Raw genomic sequence first — 6,330 nt, 5'->3', positions numbered from 1 at the left:
TGTACAGGTATAGTATAGGGGGTACCTTGCTCAATAGTAGTAACTGTGAGAGGGATCTCGGAGTCCTAGTGGACAATCACTTAAATATGAGCCAGCAGTGTGCTGCAGCTGCCAAAAAAGCCAACACAGTGCTGGGCTGCATTAACAGAGGGATAGAATCAAGATCATGTGAAGTATTAATACCACTTTACAATGCCTTGGTAAGACCACACTTGGAATACTGCATCCAGTTTTGGTCACCACAATGTAAAAAAGATGCTGAGACTCTAGAAAGAGTAAAGAGAAGAGCAACAAAGATGACTAGGGGACTGGAGGCTAAAACATGTAAGGAACAGTTGCTGGAATTGGGTATGTCTAGTTTAACAAAGAGAAGGACGAGGGGGGACATGATAGCAGTGTTCCAATAGCGGTGAATGCTCCAACACTGGAAGTTTTTAAGAAAAGACTGGACAGCCATTTGTCCGAAATGGTATAGGGTTTCCTGCCTGAGCAGGGGGTTGGACTAGATGTCCTCCAAGGTCCCTTCCAACTTTATTATTATTATCATCATCATCATCATCATCATCATCATCATTACTACTACTACTACTACTACTACTATTACTACTATCATCAAAATAAAAGTTGTTTGCTTGTTGAAACCTCGGCTCAGGAGTTTCTTTGGCTCTTTTTAATTCCTGAGTAATGCTGGGGCAATTGTGAGGCTAAGTGGAAAACCTTACAGTACAAAATCAGGAGGGGATCAAATAATTTTTCCCTCACTGTAATAACTCTCCAGATGTTTAAAACCCTGACCCAATGGCCCAAATTAATCCCACGGTTTGTACAGACCTCAGGAGGAAGCTACTTCCTTCCTGATTTGCTTCCCTCTTGGAAGTCCAAGTTAAGGGGAGCTCCACCCACCCACCTTTGAACAGCGAACTTCAAATATTGAGTCTTTGTAAGTTTACAGGGCGCCTGTGTGCGTATTGGGCACTTCCATCATGGCAACATTGATTGCAAACTCTTTCCTGTCCGCTAATTCTCCTCTTAAATGCTCCCATCTAGAAGACCTTCGGTGGCTGCGTGGCTGAGAAGACCGCGGGTGGATGGCTGTGCAGGGGAGAAGCGACAGGCAAAGAATTAATTCCATATTATTTTTTAAAAAAGTAATCAGAATCTACTCACGACAACCGATCAAGACGACACACAAGGAAAACGAAATTAACTTAAGGGAAACAAGTGGAGGGCGGGGTTCCGCCGCCTATTACGGTAAAAGGAGGGATTTACTCATAGCTTAATCGAGGGGTCCTGGAAAAACATCTTTTTCCTGTTTAACTGTTGCAACAAATAACAGTTTGGGGCCAGGAATCTTCTGTTTATTCAGAAATGAGAGGAAAATTATCCAAGTTTACAACATCCTGCTTTTCCCAGGCTAAAACGAATCACTGAAACCAAACGCATCCCTCTAATCTTTCGCTTCCTCCCAAAGTACGCAAGTCCCGCGCTCGAAGGAAGTCGTTTTTAACCCCTCGGAGTCTTCTACAACCTTTGCAGGAATCGCTAGAAAGAGAAACAAGAGGATGCACACTGTGATCACAGCCTCCGCGTCCGTTCCCCCTTCTGTCTCCCGGACCTCTTTAAGTAGACCTCGTGAGCGGAGAAGATCCCCTTTCCCTCCACCGACGCTCTCCGTAGCTTTCGGCTTACTCTTTTTGGCCCTTGAACAGGCAAAGCCGCAATGGAGGGAGTCGGTCGCAGCCTCCGACTGCTCTTCTTGCGGAACTCTCCTTGGGAACCTCAGAGACCGCTGAAACGCCTGGACCACCATATCGTTTGGGCACTAAGCAGATGCCAAAGGCAAATCCTCTCCGTGCATTGGCAAAGTTAGCACATGGGTTAATCTATTATGTTTCCTAATGCACTTATTTAAACTGAGCATTTGCTTTTGAGTTGACTACTGTTGGAGAGTCCCCCATTCTTTCAGAGTGCATGTTACACGGAAGCGCCCTCTAGAGTCCTGATCCTCCTATTGCTAGTTCGTATAGGCCTGTGCCACAAACTTCTACGCGGGGTGTGTGTGTAGAGTAGGTCGCTTCAACGCTATAGTGTTTTGGAAAGGGAGACAGCTTCTGCCCCCTTCCCCCCCCCCCATGAGCTATGTTATTCCCAGATTTTAAAAAGCTGCTTGCTGTTATCTCTTTCAGATGCCAAGATAATTTCCCTATATTATAATATTGGCTTTTCAGTCTTGTTTAGTTCAACAGTTCATGTCAAGGGGAAATTGGACAGGTGTTTCAATCAATGGGACGATAATCAAGTGTGAGCGTGGCAGGTCCAGTTACCTGACATAATATAGTTCTGAAGTTAAGAAGAGGCAAGAGGAAATCACAGTATAAGCTGCAAAGAGAGAAAAAGAAAATATAACAGGGAGATAATGTATTGGTGGACAATGTGGCTATATAAGAAAATTATCAATATTTAATTTATATAAAGGACATGTTATTCCACTAGAGAAGACAACTGAGTAACAGAAATACTAATACACAGTAAAGAAAACAAAGAAAAAGAAAAAAAGATAAAGGCAAAACTGCAGAAAGAAAAGAGAAAAAAAGAAAAAAAAGCTTCCTATTTTCCTTCTGGAAAAGATAATCAAACAACGAATCAGCGAACACCTAGAGGCAAACAAAGTCATTACTAAAAGCCAACATGGCTTTGTCAAAAACAGATCATGCCAGACAAATCTTATTGCATTCTTTAACCAAGTAACAAAATTAGTGGATCAGAGGAATGCTGTGGATATAATTTACTTGGACTTCAGTAAGGCATTTGATAAAGTGGATCACAACCTACTACTTGAGAAGATAGAAAAATGTGGGTTAGACAGCATCATCACCAGATGGATCCGTAGCTGGCTGACTGGCCGTACTCAGTGTGTGGTCCTCAATGGAATCACATCTACATGGAGGGAAGTGTGTAGTGGGGTGCCCCAGGGCTCTGTTCTGGGCCCAGTGCTCTTCAACATCTTCATCAACGATTTGGACGAGGGGATAGATGGGGAAATCATCAAATTTGCAGATGATACTAAGCTGGCAGGAATAGCCAACACTCCAGAAGACAGGGTTAGGATACAGGAGGATCTGGACAGACTTGAACACTGGGCGCTATCTAACAAAATGAAATTCAATGGTGAAAAAATTAAGGTTCTACATTTAGGCAAGAAAAACCAAATGTACAGGTATAGTATAAGGGGTACTTTGCTCAATAGTAGTAACTGTGAGAGGGACCTCGGAGTCCGAGTGGACAATCACTTAAATATGAGCTAGCAGTGTGCTGCAGCTGCCAAAGAAGCCAACACAGTGCTGGGCTGCATTAACAGAGGGATAGAATCAAGATCACGTGAAGTATTAATACCACTTTACAATGCCTTAGTAAGGCCACACTTGGAATACTGCATCCAGTTTTGGTCACCACGATGTAAAAAAGATGCTGAGACTCTAGAAAGAGTACAGAGAAGAGCAACAAAGATGATCAGGGGACTGGAGGCCAAAGCATATAAGGAAAGGCTGCTGGAATTGGGTATGTCTAGTTTAATGAAGAGAAGGATGAGGGGGGACATGATAGCAGTATTCCAATATCTCAGGGGCTGCACAAAGAAGAGGGAGTCAAGCTATTTTCCAAGGCGCCTGAAGGCAGGACAAGAAGCAATGGATGGAAACTAATCAAGGAGAGAAGCAACCTAGAATTAAGGAGAAACTTCCTGACAGTTAGAACAATTAACCAGTGGAACAACCTGCCTCCAGAAGTGGTGAATGCTCCAACACTGGAAGTTTTTAAGAAGAGACTGGACAGCCATTTGTCTGAAATGGTATAAGGTTTCCTCCCTGAGCAGGGGGTTGGACTAGATGACCTCCAAGGTCCCAACTTTATTATTATTATTATTATTATTATTATTATTATTATTATTATTATTATTATAAACATCATTACAAAATTATCTTACAAAAAAGGTCACTTTTTCCTATTTTTTTTTCTAATTGTCAAAAAGTCTAGTCACAAGTACATTTTACGAGTCCTGATGGTACAATGGTTAAAGTTCAGTATTGCAGCCAAACTCTGCCCACAGTCTGGAGTTTGATCCCAATGGGGCTCAAGGTTGACTCAGCCTCCCATCCATCCGGGGTCAGTAGAGTGAGGACCCAGATTGTTGGGGGCAATATTCAAATAATGCTTCAACATTGTAAACCACCCAAAGTGTGCTGTAAAGCATTAAGGGACGTGGTATACTTCTCAACTTACAACCACAATTGAGCCCAACATTTTTGTTGTTAAGTGAGACATTTGTTAAGTGCTTTCCCCCCACTTTGCGACCTTTCTTGTCACCATTGTTAAGAGAATTACTGCAGTTGTGAAGCTAGTAACACGGTTGTGAAGTGAATCCAGCTTCCCCATTGACTTTGCTGGTCAGAAAGTCACAAAAGGGATCACATGACCCAGAGACACTGCAACCGTCATAAATATGAGTCAGTTGCCAAAAGTGTGAATTTTGATCACATGACCGTGGGGATGCTGCAACGCCCATAAGCATGAAAAATGGTCATAAGTCACTATTTCAGTGCCGTTGTCGGTCACTAAATGAACTGTTGTAAGTTGAGGACTAAATGCTATTGCTAATGCTATTTTTTCTGTTTCATGTAAAAAGTCTCTAAGGGGTTTCCAGTCCGTCCCATCTTTTCTCTAATCAAGGAAGTCAATTTAGCCTTGTCTGCAAGTCCCATCATTTTCACCAACCATTCCTTTATTGTGGGTTATGTCAAACCTTCCCACTTTTAAGCATATTACGAGGGCAATTCGGAAATAAACCTCTGATCATGTGCGAGAAATAGGTGGGGATAGCAACGCTCGTTCTGTGGCGCCGTGCACAGTAGTTCAGTAGGCAGTGAGGAGTGGAAGAAAAAGGTTGTGTTGCAGTTGTCCGCTAGATCAATTGAAAATGAACCCTGCCATAGAAAATCCCTCCAAACGTGAAAAGTGAAGTGGGTGCAATAATACAATTCCTGTGTGCGAAAAAATGTTCAGCACCTGCAATTCATCGTGAACCATGTAATGTTTATGGACCAAACGTGATGAGTGAAGGTGTCATACGTCAGTAGTGTCGCATGATGAAAGATGGATGAACTGACTTGCACAATGAGGCAAAAAGTGGCAGCCCGTCTGTAGTCAGCTATGAACTCATGCAAGAAATTGACAAAAAGGTCCGTGAAGTCCATAGGTTCACGATATCTGCACTTTCTTTGCACTTTCCCCAAATTTCTCAGACTGTTTTGTACAGAGGTAGTGACAGAAAATTTGGGATAGCGCAAGTTCTGTGCTCGTTGGGGTCCAACACTCCTTTCTGAGGAGCACAAAACACACCAAATGGGTTCATGATGCTGTTACAGGGAAGCTTCATTCCCAGGCAGGAGATTTTTTTTGCAGAAGGAATTTCAAACCTCGTAAGACGTTGGGACAAGTGCCTCAATTTGAATGGTGATTGTGCTGAAAAGTAATGTAATGTAATTTTCTAATGTGTATAATAAAAGCTCTGTATCTGCAAGTGTCTGTCATTGTTAACCAAATGGAGGATTATTTCTGAATTGCCCTCGTATAATCTCGCTGCAACTGTCATATATAAAAACAAAGTTCCATGACTTCTTTCTTGCTGTCTCTCCGTTCATCCTGAAGAAAAGTATCCAGTTTTAATTGTACCTGAGTCTTTAAAATCTTCTGAATTTATCTAGGTATTTATATCCAAGATTTTTGGAACTTTTCTTTTTCCGAACAGTCAGAAGATCAGACCTGCAGATTCTACAAGTAAAAATGTTAATCTTTCAATTAAAGCTGGTGTAGAGGCATCAGGAAAGACACGATAAAGGTTTGTTATGGTTTCTGATCCTCCTTCTCCATAAGTTGTCCTCTAGATTCATCTTATAGGGGAGGAAGGATACTTGAGAAAAATTCAAGCTACCTAGTTTCCCAGATCAAATAAGCTGTCTACTGGACCTTTTCACTTTCTAGTGCAAATTTGCCTCCTCTGAAAATCACAACCTTCCAGCATTAAATTATAATTGAAATATGTACAAATTTATGGGGGGAAAAAATAAAGGCAAATAATGCAAGTAAGCTGAAAACGTGTGAGATCACATGAGACCACTGAAATCTCATGAGAGTTGGCAAACTCAAAACATATCAGCCTTTTAAATAATAACATATTTTTAAAAAATCGATTCCATTTTCATTTTAGAAGTCGCAACTGACATTTTAGGGTTGATAAATGCCCAGACGTCATCTGTCCCTGCATCAGAAGCCATC

General features: G+C 41.8%; 1 protein-coding gene across 2 annotated transcripts in view; it reads right to left on the bottom strand.

Moving 5' to 3' along the window:
- The window catches only part of LOC107292125 (membrane-spanning 4-domains subfamily A member 15), a 16,497-nt gene extending 14,548 nt beyond the window's left edge, over positions 1 to 1,949 (bottom strand). Inside the window, exon 1 of one of the 2 annotated variants that reach the window (XM_015821185.2) lies at positions 1,690 to 1,949. The gene's annotated coding sequence lies outside the window, so the exon portion shown is untranslated. Of the gene's footprint in view, positions 1 to 1,167; positions 1,287 to 1,689 lie in introns of those variants that run through there. The other variant, XM_015821184.2, reaches the window with a different exon arrangement.
- Positions 1,950 to 6,330: the final 4,381 nt, after the last annotated feature.

This window comes from Protobothrops mucrosquamatus, unplaced genomic scaffold (assembly GCF_001527695.2).
Source record: "Protobothrops mucrosquamatus isolate PMUCROS unplaced genomic scaffold, P.Mucros_1.0 scaffold1269, whole genome shotgun sequence".
In the NCBI taxonomy this organism is placed as follows: Eukaryota; Metazoa; Chordata; class Lepidosauria; order Squamata; family Viperidae; genus Protobothrops; species Protobothrops mucrosquamatus.
Note: the sequence above shows the minus strand (reverse complement) of the source record. Positions and strands in the feature narration are given on the sequence as shown.